Here is an 18,614-nt window from a genome sequence, read left to right as displayed (position 1 = left end):
CAAATAATATGGCCACTCTAATTTGGCTACAAGGAAAACGCTAAGGGAACCAACAAAGCTTGTTAATATGCTGTTTATACTTGTTTTAAGATTACTTAATGCTGAAAAATTCAATGTCTATTTAGCTTTACAGATATACTAAAATATGTGCAGTTAGGTGCTGCTTTTAAGGGAATAATTCATTAATACAGTACAGGTCTCTGGGTGTTACACAGCGAGAGGCTGGGAAACAGCCTTAAAATATCTCAGCTTGTGAGCATTTTACAGGAATGATCCTTACAGATTTGAAAAGGACTACTCTCTAGGAATACTAAATATGTGCAGATATCTTTAGAATTATAGATTTTACATCGGTTGGCATACTGACAGATTTAGGCAGGGAAAAAAAAATCTGAAGCTAATTTGACCTCTCAGCTCAAGCATGTTTAATATTCTGTTTATACTTGTTTTAGGATTACTCAATGCTAAAATATCTAATGTCTATTTGTCTTTTTATCTAACAGACAAGCTCGCAATAGGACCTTCCTCATGTGTCCTATATGTAAGAAGACTCATTGGAGCCTTCGAGTTCATCTCAGAAGAGCCTGCACGAAGAACTCTTCAGAAGCTGACATTCTGGCTGTGGTGCGATCTTCCAAGAGAGCTACGAGCGATTTGCTGCGTACTGGCCGTGTCTGGGAGTAGTCTCTCCTCAGAAGCATCGTGCAGAGCCCTGACCCTGTTGGCAGGTAAGATGCTGACCATACTTACTTTTAATTTACCTAAAATTATATTTCATTTCAGTATAAGGAAGCTAAATGTAAATGTTTTTATTCCTAACAGGATGATCGAGGAGCTGCAGAGCAGAGGGAATGCTGTGGTTTGCATCCCAACTAAAGGCCCGGCTCCTGTTGTTCGGGCTGTAGCCCAACTGCCAGTTGAGGCTCTGACTGAGACCAGCTCCAGCTCAGAAAGCTCTGAGGAACTTTACAAACAGTGAGTGTTTATATTCCTTGATTTCTGTCATTCCTTTTGGATTTGTGGTAGGTCACTGTGTTTCTCGTGTAGTGCAAAAGGTTTAATTTTTTTTTTTGTTTATTTTCCAGCCCTGATACCACCAAGCAGTGAAGTTCCTTTTGGGAAGGAATGTTAAGTTTGGGCTACTACGAGAAGCACAATCTTTACTATCCTCTCTTCATGAACATCACCAAGTATCTGCAGTTTGGTGAATGAAAACTATCACAGCTCCAATGTCATCATCAAAGTTGCTGACGACACAGCGATTGTAGGCCTGATCTCATACAACGAATCTACCTACAGAGAGGAGGTTAATATTCTGAAAAAATGGTGCCAAGAGAACAACCTCTTGGACGTCAGGAAATAGGAGAGAGCACACTCGTCGATCTCCATCAACGGGACGGCGGTGGAGAGGGTCAAAAGCTTCAAGTTCCTAGGTGTTCACATCAGCGAGGATCTGACGTGTACACAACACACGGGGGGTAAAAAACACAACGCCGCCTCTACTTCCTCAGACGGGTGAGAAGGTTTGGTCTGAACCCTAGCAGCCTCAAGACTTTCTACGCCTGCACTGTGGAAAGCATCCTGACGGGCATCACCACCACTTGGTATGGGAACTGTACTGCTCTGGAGTGGAAATCTCTGCAGAGGGTAGTGCGTACAGCACAGTACATCACCAGGGTTCAGCTCCCTAACCTTCTGGATTTATACACCAATAATGTACAATGCCTCCCACCCAAGATGTTCTCACAGAGTGGAAAGAGGCTCTGAAGCTTAAAGACCCGAACCAGCCGGTTCCGAGACAGCTTCTTCCCCCAGGTGACCAGGCATATTTCTGTGCAATTCCATTTGTCTCTATGTCTATAGTGTATGTGGTGTATTGTTGTGTGTATTGTTTATACTGTAGAGTTATCTGTATATTCTTTTTTTTTATTTTTTTAATCTACTTGTTGTAAATATTCTCTGCACAATTGTGGGAAGTTTTTCATTAACATGTACACCTGTACTCTGTGATGTGACAAATAAAAAATCTTGAGCTACCCCAGCTCACTCAGCTACACTCGATCAAATGCCAGTGTCACTATATGCTGGCAAAATATATCTTCTTATGTCAAGAAAAGGAACAAAAAACATTATAATAATTGTGATTTTCAATAATGACAATAACCAAGTATTTATTGCATCACTTTAATAATTTGTTGATGGTTATCAGCAGATCAGAACAGCTTGATTGAGCAGTAAATCTGTGTTCAGTGCAGGCTGTAATCATTTATTGCAGCCAACAGATGTCACTCTTCGAGGCTTCAGTGAGGCTTCATCTGCCCATCAGTAGTTTTTATTAAGTGAAGGTACAAAAAAAAAAACATTATTTACAAAACACACACAGACAAACACAGGTCTACCCAACCCAGCCAAAGCCAAGTATTGTCTTCTGCAGGAAAATACAGTAATAAACAAAAAAATACATCAAATTAACACATAATGGATAAACAAAATATTCAAAATAGTTATATAGACCATAGGCCACAAGAACATAAATAAACAGACAAAAGCAAATAAAAGAAATTTAAATCTAATAAACGCCAAGGAACTCCCCTCTAAATGGGGCCTACTGAGCATGCCTCTTTTTGATCAGGCACTATTTAAGGTCAGCTAAATGGACAATTAGACCCTTTGCCATACCAGGAAGAGAACACAGGTGAGCATGCAAGTGTAATAATTATACAGCTATTAAACAACAACAATAATAATAATAATAATAAAATGTATAGCCCAGTAGCATACTTTAAATGTGATAAATGTTCCAACCCAGCAAAACTTCTAAGGAGAGGGATTAGCATTATCTAAGAACATAGCTGGGTAAATGTTTAAAAACTGAGCTACTGGACCAAGGACAGGTCAGAACTGTAAACTAATTTGTTGGTGGTTTTACCCCAGCTCACTCAGCTTTTAAAGCTTTCACAGGTTCCACTTACTCAACTGTCCCAACTCAATCAGCTAAACCAGCTCACTTAGTTCTCATGCTTCCCTCAGCTAACCCGGCACACTCAGCTAACCCAGCCCACGCAGCAATCCCAGTTACCCTAGCTCACTCAGCTAAAGCAGATGATTCAGCAATCCCAGCAATCTCCGCTCACTTCGCAACCGAAGCCCACTCAGCTATACAAGCCCACTCAGCAATCCCAGCTACCCCAGCTCACTTAGCTAAACCAGCTCATTCAGCTACCCCAGCTCATTCAGCAATCCCAGCTACCCCAGCTCACTCGGCTCACTCAGCTACCCCAGTTACCCTAGCTCACTCTGCTATCCTAGCTCACTCAGCTAACCCAGCTCACTCAGCTTAACCACCTCATTCAGCTACCACATCTCACTTAGCTAAACCACCTCATTCAGCTGCCCCAGCTCACTCAACTACCCCAGCTCATTCAGCAATCCCAGCTACCTCAGATACCACAGCAATCCCAGCTAACCCAGCTCACTCAGCTACCCCAGTTACCCTAGCTCACTCAGCTGTCCTAGCTCACTCAGCTATCACATCTCACTCAGCTACCACAGCTCACTCAGTTTACCCAGCTCAATCAGTTACCCCAGCTTACTCACCTACCCCAGCTCACTCAGCTTCACCAGCTGCCTCAGCAATCCCAACTCACTCAGTTACCCCAGTTACCCTAGCTCATTCTGCTATCCTAGCTCACTCAGCTAACCCAGCTCACTTAGCTAAACCACCTCATTCAGCTACCCCAGCTCATTCAGCAATTCCAGCTACCCCAGCTACCTCAGCTACCACAGCTCATTCAGCAATCCCAGCTAAACCAGCTCACCCAGGTACCCCAGCTCACTCAGCTATCCCAGCTACCCCAGCTCACTTTGCTAACCCAACTCACTCAGCTACCACAGCTCATTCAGCTACCCCAGCTCATTCAGCAATCCCAGCTACACCAGCTCATTGAGCAATCCCAGTTTACCCAACGCACTTAGCTACACCAGCTCACTCAGCTAAACCAGCTCATTCAGCAATCCCTGTTACCCTAGCTCAATCAGCAATCCCAGCTACCCTAGCTCACTCAGCTACCCCAGCTCATTCAGCAATCCCAGCTACCTCAGATACCACAGCAATCTCAGCTACACCAGCTCACTCAGCCAAACCAGCTCATTCAGCAATCCTAGCTACCCCAGCTCACTCAGCTTCACCATCTCCCTCAGCAATTCCAGCTAACCCAGCTCACTGAGCTTACCCAGCTCACTCAGCTACCCCAGTTACCCTAGCTCACTCAGCTAACCCAGCTCACTCAGCTATCCCAGCTACCTCAGATACCACAGCTCACTAAGCTATCCCAGCTACGCCAGCTCACTCATACCTCAGCTCATTCAGCAATCCCAGCTAAACCACCTCATTCAGCTACCCCAGCTCACTCAGCTCACTCAGTTTAAGCAGCTCAATCAACTATCCCAGGTACCCCAGATCATTCAGCTAAACCAGCTCATTGAGCAATCCCAGCTACCACAGCTCACTGAGCTTACCCAGTTCACTCAGCTGCCCCAGCTCACTCACCTACCCCAGCTCACTCAGCTAACCCAGGTCACTCAGCTAACCCAGCTCAATCAGCTACCTCAGATACAACAGCTCACTCAGCTACCCCAGCTCACTCAGCTAAACCAGCTCATTCAGCTACCCCAGCTGACTCAGCTAACCCAGCTACCACAGCTTACTGAGCTTACCCAGCACACTCAGCTACCCAAGTTACCCTACCTCACTCAGCTACCCCAGTAACCCTAGCTCACTCAGCTATCCTTGCTAACTCAGCTACCTCAGACACCACAGCTCACTCAGCTATCCCAGCTACACCAGCTCACTCAGCTAAACCACCTCATTCAGCTACCCCAGCTCACCCAGGTACCCCAGCTCACTCAGCTAAACAAGCTCATTCAGTTCAACCAGCGCAATCAGCTACCCCAGATCATTAAGCTAAACCAGCTCATTGAGCAATCCCAGCTACCCCAGCTCACTCTGCTAACCCAGCTCACTCAGCTAAACCACCTCATTCAGCTACCACAGCTCATTCAGCAATCCCAGCTAAACCAGCTCACCCAGGTACCCCAGCTCACTCATCTAACCCAACTACCTCAGATACCACATCTCACTCAGCTATCCCAGCTTCCCCAGCTCACTCAGCTAACCCAACTACCTCAGATACCACATCTCACTCAGCTATCCCAGCTTCCCCAGCTCACTCAGCTAACCCAACTACCTCAGATACCACAGCTCACTCAGCTACCACAGCTCACTCAGCTTAGCCAGCTCAATCAGTAACCCCAGCTTACTCACCTACCCTATCTCACTCAGCTACCCCAGATCACTCAGCTTTACCAGCTCCCTCAGCAATGAGAGAGCGAGCGAGAAAAAGACAGTCAGAGAGAGAGAGCGCGAGAGAGTGAGATAGATCCTCAGAGAGAGGGAGAAAGCGCGCGTGATTAGGCGAGCGAGGGAGCGAGAGAGAGACCCCCTCTAACTTCTGGGCCAGTCTCTTAGAAAAAAAGGAAGAAAAAAATCTGCATCGGCCCCTGAGGACTGTCGGCCCATCGGGCATTTGCCCGGTACGCCTGATTACCAGTCCAGCCCTGACCCCAGCTACCTCAGATACCACAGCTCATTAAGCTACCACAGCTCACTTAACTATGCCAGCTATCCCAGCTACCCCAGCTACCACAGCTCACTCAGCCAAACCACCTCATTCAGCTACACCAGCTCACTTAGTTACCCCAGCTCACTCAGTTTACCCAGCTCAATCATTTACCTCAGCTTCACCAGCTGCCTCAGCAATCCCAGCTAACTCAGCTACCCCAGTTACCCTAGCTCACTCTGCTATCCCAGCTCACTCTGCTATCCCAGCTCACTCTGCTATCCCAGCTCACTCTGCTATCCCAGCTCACTCAGCTATCCCAGCTCACTCAGCTATCCCAGCTACCTCAGATACCACAGCTCACTCAGCTATCCCAGCTTCCCGAGCTCTCAGCTAAACCAGCTCATTCAGCAATTCCAGATACCCCAGCTACCTCAGCTAAACAAGCTCACTCAGCTATCCCAGCTTCCCGAGCTCTCAGCTAAACCAGCTCATTCAGCAATTCCAGATACCCCAGCTACCTCAGCTAAACAAGCTCACTCAGCTAACCCAGCAACCTCAGATACCACAGCTCACTCAGCTATCCCAGCTTCCCCAGATCACTCAGCTAACCCAGCTCACTCAGCTTCACCAGCTCACTCAGCTTCACCAGTTACCCTAGCTCACTCAGCTATCCTGGCTCACTCAGCTCACCCAGCTACCCTAGCTCACTCAGCTATCCTAGCTCACTCAGCTAATCCAGCTACCCCAGCTCACTCAGCTTCACCAGCTCACTCAGCTTCACCAGTTACCCTAGCTCACTCAGCTACCACAGCTCACTCAGCTAACCCAGCTTCCCCAGATCGCTCAGCTTCCCCAGCTCATTCAGCAATCCCAGCTAAACCAACTAATTCAGCTATCCCAGCTCCCTCAGCTAATCCTGCTCACTCAGCTACCTCAGCTCCCTCAACAATCCCAGCTACCCCAGCTCACTCAGCTAAACCAGCTCATTGAGCAATCCCAGCTACCCCAACACACTCAGCTACACCAGCTCACTAAGCTAAACCAGCTCATTCAGCAATCCCAGCTACCCCAGCTCGCTCAGCTATCCCAGCTACCTCAGCTACCCCAGCAATCCTAGCTCACTCAGCAATCCTAGCTCACTCAGCAATCCCAGCTCACTCAGCAATCCCAGCTCACTCAGCAATCCTAGCTCACTCAGCAATCCTAGCTCACTCAGCAATCCTAGCTCACTCAGCAATCCTAGCTCACTCAGCAATCCCAGCTAAACCATCTTATTAAGCAATCCCAGCTAAACCAGTTTATTAAGCAATCCCAGCTATCCCAGCTCATTCAGCAATCCAAGCTATCCCAGCTCACTCAACTACCCCAGCTAAACCAGCTTATTAAGCAATCCCAGCTAAACCAGTTTATTAAGCAATCCCGGCTAAATCAGCTCATTCAGCAGTCCCAGCTCCTCCAGCTCACACAGCTCAATCGGCTACCTCAGCTAACCCAAGTAATTCAGCTACCCCATCTCACTCACCTATACAAGCTCACTCAGCTAAACCAACTCATTGTGCAATCCCAGTTACCCTAGCTCACTCCGCTATCCTAGCTCACTCAGCTATCCCAGCTGACTCAGTTTAACCAGCTCAATCAGCAATTCACCAGTTACCCTACCTCACTCCGCTATCCTACTCATTGTGCAATCCCAGTTACCCTACCTCAGTCCGCTATCCTAGCTCACTCAGCTAACCCAGCTCACTCTGCTAACCCTGCTCACTCAGCTACCACAACTCACTTAGCAATCCCAGCTCACTCAGCTACCCCAGCTCTTTCAGCAATTCCAGCTAAACTAGCTCACTCAGCTATCCCAGCTTCCCCAGATCACTCAGCTACCCCAGCTTCCCCAGATCACTCAGCTACCCCAGCTACCTCAGCCAAACAAGCTCACTCAGCAATCCCAGCTGCCCAGCTCACCCAGCTACCCCAGTTACCCTAGCTCACTCAGCTCCCTCAGCAATCCCAGCTACCCCAGCTCACTCAGCTAAACCAGCTCATTTAGCTACCCCAGATCATCCAGCTGAACCACCTCATTGAGCAATCCCAGCTAAACCAGCTCATTCAGCAATCCCAGCTACCCCAGCTCATTCAACAATCCCAGCTACCTCAGCTACCCCAGCTCACTCAGCAATCCCAGCTAGCCCAGCTACTCCAGGTCACTCAGCTGCCCCAGCTCACTCAGCAATCACAGCTACCCCAGCTGACTCAGTGATCCCAGCTTCCCCAGATCACTTAGCTATCCCAGCCACCCCAGCTCACTCACCTACCACAGCTCACTGAGCTTACCCAGCTCACTCAGCTACCCAAGTTACCCCAGCTCACTCAGCTAAACCAGCTCATTCAGCAATCCCAGATACCCCAGCTAAACAAGCTCACTCAGCTAACCCAGCTACCTCAGATACCACAGCTCACTCAGCTAACCCAGCTCACTCAGCTATCCCAGGTACCTCAGATACCACAGCTCACTCAGCTATCCCAGCTCACTCAGCTACCCCAGCTCACTCAGGTATCCCAGCTACCACAGCTCACTCAGCTTACCCAGCTACCACAGCTCACTCAGCTTCACCAGTTCACCAGATCACTCAGCTATCCCAGGTACCTCAGATACCACCGCTCACTCAGCTATCCCAGCTCACTCAGCTATCCCAGCTTCCCCAGATCACTGTTACCCCAGCTCACTCAGCTATCCCCGCTCACTCATCTATCCCAGCTTCCCCAGCTCCCTCAGCTACCCCAGCTCCCTCAGCTACCCCAGCTCACTCAGCTATCCCCGCTCACTCATCTATCCCAGCTCCCTCAGCTACCCCAGCTCACTCAGATACCCCAGCTCACTCAGCTAACCAGCTACCACAGCTCACTCAGCTATCCCAGCTCACTCAGCTACCCCAGGTACCTCAGATACCACCGCTCACTCAGCTATCCCAGCTCACTCAGCTATCCCAGCTTCCCCAGATCACTCAGTTACCCCAGCTCACTCAGCTATCCCTGCTCACTCATCTATCCCAGCTTCCCCAGCTCCCTCAGCTACCCCAGCTCACTCAGCTATCCCCGCTCACTCAGCTATCCCCGCTCACTCATCTATCCCAGCTTCCCCAGCTCCCTCAGCTACCCCAGCTCACTCAGATACCCCAGCTCACTCAGCTAACCAGCTACCACAGCTCGCTCAGCTATCCCAGCTCGCTCAGCTATCCCAGCTCGCTCAGCTATCCCAGCTCGCTCAGCTATCCCAGCTCACTCAGCTATCCCAGCTTCCCCAGGTACCTCAGTTACCCCAGCTCACTCAGCTATCCCCGCTCACTCAGCTATCCCCGCTCACTCAGCTATCCCAGCTCACTCAGCTATCCCAGCTTCCCCAGATCACTCAGTTACCCCAGCTTCCCCAGCTCACTCAGTTACCCCAGCTCACTCAGCTATCCCCGCTCACTCATCTATACCAGCTTCCCCAGCTCACTCAGCTACCCCAGGTACCTCAGTTACCCCAGCTCACTCAGCTAACCCAGCTCACTCATCTATCACTCAGCTAACCCAGCTCACTCAGCTACCAAAGCTCACTCAGCAACCCCAGCTCAACCAGCTCACCCAGGTACCCCAGTTACCCTAGCTCACTCAGCTACCCCAGTTAGCCTAGCTCACTCAGCTACCCCAGCTACCACTGCTCACTAAGCTACCACAGCTCACTAAGCTATGCCAGCAATCCCAGCTTCCCCAGATCACTTAGCTACCCCAGCCACCCCAGCTCACTCACCTACCACAGCTCACTGAGCTTACCCAGCTCACTCAGCTACCCAAGTTACCCCAGCTCACTCAGCTAAACCAGCTCATTCAGCAATCCCAGATACCCCAGCTAAACAAGCTCACTCAGCTAACCCAGCTACCTCAGATACCACAGCTCACTCAGCTATCCCAGCTCACTCAGCTATCCCAGCTTCCCCAGCTCACTCAGCTACCCCAGGTACCTCAGATACCACAGCTCACTCAGCTATCCCAGCTCACTCAGCTACCCCAGCTCACTCAGGTATCCCAGCTACCACAGCTCACTCAGCTAACCCAGCTACCACAGCTCACTCAGCTTACCCAGCTAACCCAGCTACCACAGCTCACTCAGCTTCACCAGTTCACCAGATCACTCAGCTATCCCAGCTCACTCAGCTACCCCAGCTCACTCAGCTACCCCAGCTCACTCAGCTACCCCAGCTCACTCAGCTACCCCAGCTCACTCAGCTATCCCAGCTTCCCCAGATCACTCAGTTACCCCAGCTCACTCAGCTATCCCCGCTCACTCATCTATGCCAGCTTCCCCAGCTCACTCAGCTAACCCAGCTACCTCAGATACCACAGCTCACTCAGCTATCCCAGCTCACTCATCTATCCCAGCTTACCCAGCTCACTCAGCTAACCCAGCTACCTCAGATACCACAGCTCACTCAGCTATCCCAGCTCACTCAGCTATCCCAGCTCACTCATCTATCCCAGCTTACCCAGCTCACTCAGCTACCCCAGCTCACTCAGCTACCCCAGCTCACTCAGCTACCCCAGCTCACTCAGCTATCCCAGCTTACCCAGCTCACTCAGCTACCCCAGCTCACTCAGCTACCCCAGCTCACTCAGCTATCCCAGCTTACCCAGCTCACTCAGCTACCCCAGCTCACTCAGCTATCCCAGCTCACTCAGCTATCCCAGCTTCCCCAGATCACTCAGTTACCCCAGCTCACTCAGCTATCCCCGCTCACTCATCTATCCCCGCTCACTCATCTATCCCAGCTTCCCCAGCTCACTCAGCTATCCCAGCTTCCCCAGATCACTCAGTTACCCCAGCTCACTCAGCTATCCCCGCTCACTCATCTATCCCAGCTTCCCCAGCTCCCTCAGCTACCCCAGCTCCCTCAGCTACCCCAGCTCACTCAGATACCCCAGCTCACTCAGCTGACCAGCTACCACAGCTCGCTCAGCTATCCCAGCTCGCTCAGCTATCCCAGCTCGCTCAGCTATCCCAGCTCACTCAGCTATCCCAGCTTCCCCAGCTCACTCAGCTATCCCCGCTCACTCAGCTATCCCCGCTCACTCAGCTATCCCAGCTCACTCAGCTATCCCAGCTTCCCCAGATCACTCAGTTACCCCAGCTTCCCCAGATCACTCAGTTACCCCAGCTCACTCAGCTATCCCCGCTCACTCATCTATCCCAGCTTCCCCAGCTCACTCAGCTACCCCAGGTACCTCAGTTACCCCAGCTCACTCAGCTAACCCAGCTCACTCATCTATCACTCAGCTAACCCAGCTCACTCAGCTACCAAAGCTCACTCAGCAACCCCAGCTCAACCAGCTCACCCAGGTACCCCAGTTACCCTAGCTCACTCAGCTACCCCAGTTACCCTAGCTCACTCAGCTACCCCAGTTAGCCTAGCTCACTCAGCTACCCCAGCTACCACAGCTCACTAAGCTACCACAGCTCACTAAGCTATGCCAGCTATCCCAGCTTCCCCAGATCACTTAGCTACCCCAGCTCACTCAGCTATCCCAGCCACCCCAGCTCACTCACCTACCACAGCTCACTGAGCTTACCCAGCTCACTCAGCTACCCAAGTTACCCCAGCTCACTCAACTAAACCAGTTCATTCAGCAATCCCAGATACCCCAGCTAAACAAGCTCACTCAGCTAACCCAGCTACCTCAGATACCACAGCTCACTCAGCTCAATCAGTAACCCCAGCTCACTCAGCTTCACCAGCTCACTCAGCTTCACCAGTTACCCTAGCTCACTCAGCTAACCCAGCTACCTCAGATACCACAGCTCACTCAGCTAACCCAGCTCACTCAGCTATCCCAGGTACCTCAGATACCACAGCTCACTCAGCTCAATCAGTAACCCCAGCTCACTCAGCTTCACCAGCTCACTCAGCTTCACCAGTTACCCTAGCTCACTCAGCTAACCCAGCTACCTCAGATGCCACAGCTCACTCAGCTATCCCAGCTACCTCAGATACCACAGCTCACTCAGCTATCCCAGCTTCCCCAGCTAACTCAGCTATCCCAGGTACCTCAGATACCCCAGCTCACTCAGCTACCCCAGCACACTCAGTTACCCCAGCTTCCCCAGATCACTCAGCTACCCCAGCTCACTCAGTTACCCCAGCTTCCCCAGATCACTCAGCTAACCCAGCTACCACAGATCATTCAGCTAAACCACCTCATTCAGCAATCCCAGCTCACTCTGCTAACCCAGCTACCTCAGATACCACAGCTCACTCAGCTTCACCAGCTCCCTCAGCAATCCCAGCTAACCCAGCTCACTCAGCTATCCCAGGTACCCCAGCTCACTCAGTTAAACCAGCTCATTCAGCAATATCAGCTAACCAAGCTAAACAAGCTCACTCAGTTTAACCAGCTCAATCAGTTATCCCAGCTACACCAGCTTACTCAGCTAAATAAGCTCATTTAACAATCCCAGCTACCGCAGCTCACTCAGCTAACCCAGCTACCTCAGATACCACAGCTCAATCAGCAATCCCAGCTACTCCAGCTCCCTTATCTACCTCAGCTCCCTTATCTACCCCAGCTGCCCCAGCTCACTCAACTACCCCAGCTATCCCATCTCACTCAGCCACCACAGCTCACTCAGAAATCACAGCTACCACCGCTCAATCAGCTAGCCCAGCTATACAACCTCACTTAGCTACACCAGTTCATTCAGCAGTCCCAGCTAATCCAGTTCACTCATCTTCTGCAGCTACATACAGCTCATACATACTTCAAGTAATTGTTTTCTTCATTAAAAAAATTTAATGAGTCCTGTGCTCCCAGCTTGGAAATTGACCTTATTAGCAAATGACTTGTGCTCCCAGCTTGTGAATGGGCTCAATGGTGCTATAGTTGACCAGTTGTTAGGCTCAGAAAGCTCCAACGGCTAGTTCTTACACTCCTTCCCTGATAGTAGACGACGATTTGGGCCAGAAGTGGTCCTAACACTGCTGTTTTCTAGAATGCACCAATGTGAATCACAGCTACAGTACAAAAGCAAACACATTATTTGACACCTTTGAGTAAAAAAAAAATGCCTGTTTGACTGAATTTTATTTATTTATTTATTTTTTTATTTTTTGGTGGGCTAAAGACTTTTTCAGCAGCCAAGTCACACAGTAATCGAGTCCCATCACCGTATAATATAGAGCAAAAAAGAAAGCTTTAATTTTTCTGGTGTTTGTAATTTATACTGTTAAAAATATGAATTATTTAGTTCTCTGCCGAGTAATTATTGAGTTGAGTAATTATGTCTAGCTACAAACAAATACATTGATCAAGTAGTTCCGGTCATGGCGCATGGATATTTTTACAGCCTCAACTTAGCTGAAAGGGGAAACTGAGGGGAAAAAGGAAAAACACAGAATAGAAAGAGCAAGGAGCTGCTGTTTTCCAGGTAAGCTGTAGTTTTAAATATGTCTAGTGAACATTATACATTTGTTAATGAAACAACACATATAACTCTGCATATTTTTTACACTGAGACATTCTGTGAAATGTCAGAGCTAACAGTGCTAACGCTTCAGAGCTAACATTGTTAACGCTAACTAGCTGTAGCTGTAGCAAGCAACAACAGGAACAGGAGCAGGGGAAAGGGAACAGAAATTTATTTAGAGCAGTACTTTGTATAATTTACACTTCTTGAGTGTTTTAGAACATTTTAAAACATAAAATTATTTAAGTAACAAAGTTGACCTTTGTTCCATTTGATTAAGCTAAGCTAAGAGCTTTATACTTCAGTGTCCTGTACACTTGCAACTTTCCGCAGTTATGTAATTATATTCTATCTATCTATCTATCTATCTATCTATCTATCTATCTATCTATCTATCTATATATATATATATATATATATATATATATATATATATATATATATATATATATATATAATCATATATTATATAATATGTGTATGTGTATATATATATATATATATACACTACCGTTCAAAAGTTTGGGGTCACATTGAAACGTCCTTATTTTTTAAGGAAAAGCACTGTACTTTTCAATGAAGATAACTTTAAACTAGTCCTAACTTTAAACAAATACACTCTGTACATTGCTAATGTGGTAAATGACTATTCTAGCTGCAAATGTCTGGTTTTGGTGCAATATCTACATAGGTGTATAGAGGCCCATTTCCAGCAACTATCACTCCAGTGTTCTAATGGTACAATGTGTTTGCTCATTGGCTCAGAAGGCTAATTGATGATTAGAAAACCCTTGTGCAATCATGTTCACACACCTGAAACAGTCTAGCTCATTACAGAAGCTACAAAACTGACCTTCTTTTGAGCAGATTGAGTTTCTGGAGCATCACATTTGTGGGGTCAATTAAACGCTCAAAATAGCCAGAAAAAGAGAACTTTCATCTGAAACTCGACAGTCTATTCTTGTTCTTAGAAATGAAGGCTATTCCATGCGAGAAATTGCTAAGAAATTGAAGATTTCCTACAATGGTGTGTACTACTCCCTTCAGAGGACAGCACAAACAGGCTCTAACCAGAGTAGAAAAAGAAGTGGGAGGCCGCGTTGCACAACTAAGCAAGAAGATAAGTACATTAGAGTCTCTAGTTTGAGAAACAGACGCCTCACAGGTCCCCAACTGGCATCTTCATTAAATAGTACCCGCAAAACACCAGTGTCAACATCTACAGTGAAGAGGCGGCTGCAGGATTTTGGGCTTCAGGGCAGAGTGGCAAAGAAAAAGCCATATCTGAGACTGGCTAATAAAAGAAAAAGATTAAGATGGGCAAAAGAACACAGACATTGGCCAGAGGAAGACTGGAAAAAAGTGTTGTGGACAGATGAATCCAAGTTTGAGGTGTTTGGATCACAAAGAAGAACGTTTGTGAGACACAGAACAAATGAAAAGATGCTGGAAGAATGCCTGACGCCATCTGTTAAGCATGGTGGAGGTAATGTGATGGTGTGGGGTTGCTTTGGTGCTGGTAAGGTGGGAGATTTGTACAGGGTAAAAGGGATTCTGAATAAGGAAGGCTATCACTCCATTTTGCAACACCATGCCATACCCAGTGGACAGCGCCTGATCGGAGCCAATTTCGTCCTACAACAGGACAATGACCCTAAACACACCTCCAAATTGTGTAAGAACTATTTACAGCAGAAGCAGGCAGCTGGTATTCTATTGGTAATGGAGTGGCCAGCGCAGTCACCAGATCTGAACCCCATTGAGCTGTTGTGGGAGCAGCTTGACCGTATGGTACGCCAGAAGTGCCCATCCAACCAATCCAACTTGTGGGAGCTGCTTCTAGAAGCGTGGGGTGCAATTTCTCCAGCTTACCTCAACAAATTAACAGCTAGAATGCCAAAGGTGTGCAATACTGTAATTGCTGCAAATGGAGGATTCTTTGATGAAAGCAAAGTTTGATGTAAAAACAATGTTATTTCAAATACAAATCATTATTTCTAACCTTGTCAATGTCTTGACTCTATTTTCTATTCATTTCACAACGTATGGTGGTGAATAAGTGTGACTTTTCATGGAAAACACAAAATTGTTTGAGTGACCCCAAACTTTTGAACGGTAGTGTGTGTATATATATATATATATATATTAGGGAAATTGATCAATATTCCTGTGTTCATTAAAATGGTTGGTGAGACCATGTAAGCCGAGAGGCTCTGTTAGTTGGCTGCCAGCAGACGAGCAGGATTAATTCATGAACACTTTCAAGGCTTTGAAAGACATCCACCATTTTTGACATACTGAATTTCTGTTCAGTGTATAGTTTATAGTGTTTAAAAAGGTGAACATAATAAACTAACAAACATTAAAAAGCTACTGTTCTGCTATACAGTACGTGCATAGTTAATTGTCTTTGTATTTTTCATGTTTATTCCCAGGTTTTATTTCAAATCCTTCGCAAAGTATGTTAAAAAAGAAGATTAAAATGTCTTATTTTACTTTTTAAAAAAACTTCAATAACCTGAAAAAAATCCAAAGCAGAATTATTGTTATTCACTAATCACAATAAAACTGCAGTTATAGAAGTGGCCCAAGTTAGTATGAGTGTATAGGTAAATTTGATCTGTCACTTGTGTCTCAAGTGCTTGTTCCATTTTGTTACTTTTTTTGTAACAATTCTAATTATTTCCAAGAATACATTATTGACAGTTGACTTGCTGTTGCAACTGGGGGCTGTACAAATCACGTACAAAAAACAAATTAGAAAATGTTTATCATTTGAGTGTGGTCAAGTTTATTCATTCATTTATTTTATGTTCTATGTCATGGTATCACCTTACTTTGCTCAGTTCAGCTGTAAATACAATTTAACTTTAAATGTCTTACCCTATTTTAAGATTGTATTATATCATAAAAATGCATTTTGGGTAGAATATCCAATGATCAATGAAATAAAACCTAATATATATTTTTGTTCATTTAAACCTGGATACCTACAAAGGCTTGCGCCCGGTGACATTGAACGGGGTTCCTTCAAAGAGGTCTAAGCAGGCAGGGGTGCACGAGCGCTATTGCTACGACCGCTGGCATAATGATCAGCTCCAGCTTCGGGTGCAGCATGGTCCATGTGAGTGTTTAAGGATTAATCTCTAATCCTTGTCTTAACATCAACTTTAATTACTACCTTCAATACACAATATTAGTTATGTCTAAACTTGACTAATTTCTATTTATTTTTTATAAAAAAAAAAAAAAAAAACTTTCTTCACTGCGGGACGCAGGGGTGGAAGGGACTTGCAGTGGCAGTGATAGAGGGGAAGGGTAGGGCAGTAATGGTTGCAAGGCCTTTTGCCTTGGGGGAAAATTGTTTGCTACTATCACTGTAAAGTGTTGCCGTCTAACCATTCTTCTAAGAAAGACAATCTAAGGCCTAGATTGTATAGTGTACAATGACTTAGTGTGGCAATGACTTAATCCTCTTCATTACCATAGGCAATTTTAAAGTACATGAGGAGCTCCTGTTTGATGACTGTGTCAACAGGAAGTCTTTTGCTGGGGGTGATTCAGATTTAATTTGGCTGTAGTCCCTACAGCAAAAATCTAATTGTATTGTAAATGTAAATATATGTAGATAGAAGTGTAAATATTACAGTTAGGATTAGGGTTAGGCATGTATGTACACATGAGGATAGATCCAGGAAGGGAAGATTAAGAGTTGCAAATCAGGCCTCCATGGTCAAATAGCTGCTAGGAAACCACTGCTAAGGAGAAGCAACAAACAGAAGAGATTTGTTTGGGCCGCGAAACACAAGGGATGGACATTAGACTAGTGGAAATCTGAGATCTTTGACCGCCCTGTCTTTGTGAGACGCAGAAAAGGTAAACAGATGGATTCCACATGCCTGGTTCCAATGGGGCAACAAGTGCTAAACACCCCTGGGAACTCCTTTAAGACTGTTGGAAAACCATTTTAGGTGACCACCTCTTGAAGCTCATTGAGAAAATGCCAAGAGTGTGGAAAGCAGTAATCAGAGCAAAGGGTGGCTATTTTGAAGAAACTAGAATATAAAACATGTTTTCAGTTATTTAATCTTTTTTTGTTAAGTACATAAAACTCCACATGTGTTCATTCATAGTTTTGATGTCTTCAGTGAGAATCTACAATGTAAATAGTCATGAAAATAAAGAAAATGCATTAAATTAGACTGGCTTGTACTGTGTATATGCTGCAATGTGTAATATATGTTCAAAAAGTTGTGTACACATTATCTGCAACTTCTGCAACAAAACTTATGCAGAAAATTTAATAAAGCAACTTTTTCCTGATATTTGTCTGGTCTTATTTGACATGGCTGGTCAGCAGTACTTCTGCTAGGACATTTCAGACTGAGAGCCTGCTCCCCACAGCCCCCAGAGCTGAGGAACCCTTGTGCTATTGTCTTACAAATGAAGGCACCATCAGATCCCCAGCAGGCTTAAGTTCTTCACTGTGGACACACACTGGCCATTTGTGTAACAAATATTTCAAACACTTTCACAAATCAGGTCTCAAAACAATCTTTGGAACTTCAAAGTAATTTATTATTTGAAAAAAAAAAAAACCCAAAAAACATTGATGTATTTTTTTTTTGCATCTTTTATCTAAAGTACATAAATAAGCAGCTCAGATTTGATTGTGTATGTATAGCTGATAGTAATGCAAAGCATGTTAATTTTGCAAAAAAGGTGCTGGATTCCTTCGTACTCATGAAATCTGCCTGAAAAAGCCTTATTTTGCCATGGTTGCCCAGTGGCATATCTGTAAAACGTGCACCTATGAACTGCAATGTTTGTCTAAATTGTCTAAGACTTTAGAGAAGTGCTTGGACCCTGACAATTGCTGCCTATATTTTTTACACTTATTATGCATTTCATGGGAATGTTAGCGTGCGTGAGGGAATTAATAAATTTCATATGAAGTAATTTCATAAAATGTTGATTGATTTTTACGCGTGAGGAAAAATAAATGTTAAAGTATTTGCATTTTGATTTTAGCCATTTCTATTCAGGTTTTTTTTTTGCTGGATCTACCTCCCATGCAATAGACCACTGCAGTTGAGTCATTCTGTAGTCCTCGGATGCCCATAGATATAACACCAGGTGTCAAGATCTGACCGTACTGAATTATCTTTTTTTTACAGATAATCATTAAAGTATTCAAATAGGTGAAAACCACTTTTAGTCTGGTGATGTTGAGCAGTGTAGCCTGTTAGAAATTTTTATTTGTATTATTAATTATAATATATAAATATATATATTTATGTCAGACGGAAAATGCATGATAGAACATAATTATAGGTAACTGATATTTGATGAGTTTTTTATTTTTTTTATATAAATTATATTCATGTTTAGATATGATCAATGGGACTGTAGCTAACCTCCCTGGATGTGGCCGCAGGAGGAAAACTCGAAGAGAAGGATAATAAAATCGTTACAAAAGAGTCTAAACAAAAGAGACTGAA

At 45.8% G+C, this 18,614-nt stretch overlaps 1 long non-coding RNA gene across 1 annotated transcript; it reads left to right on the top strand.

The window, feature by feature from the left end:
- Positions 1 to 509: 509 nt before the first annotated feature.
- Positions 510 to 2,026, top strand: LOC111197050 (uncharacterized). Its single transcript, XR_007433618.1, has 3 exons — positions 510 to 728; positions 823 to 975; positions 1,086 to 2,026. It is a non-coding gene; the product is annotated as an uncharacterized LOC111197050 (long non-coding RNA).
- The last annotated feature ends 16,588 nt before the right edge of the window (positions 2,027 to 18,614 follow it).

This window comes from Astyanax mexicanus, unplaced genomic scaffold, assembly GCF_023375975.1.
Source record: "Astyanax mexicanus isolate ESR-SI-001 unplaced genomic scaffold, AstMex3_surface scaffold_40, whole genome shotgun sequence".
Classification (NCBI taxonomy): Eukaryota; Metazoa; Chordata; class Actinopteri; order Characiformes; family Acestrorhamphidae; genus Astyanax; species Astyanax mexicanus.
Note: the sequence above shows the minus strand (reverse complement) of the source record. Positions and strands in the feature narration are given on the sequence as shown.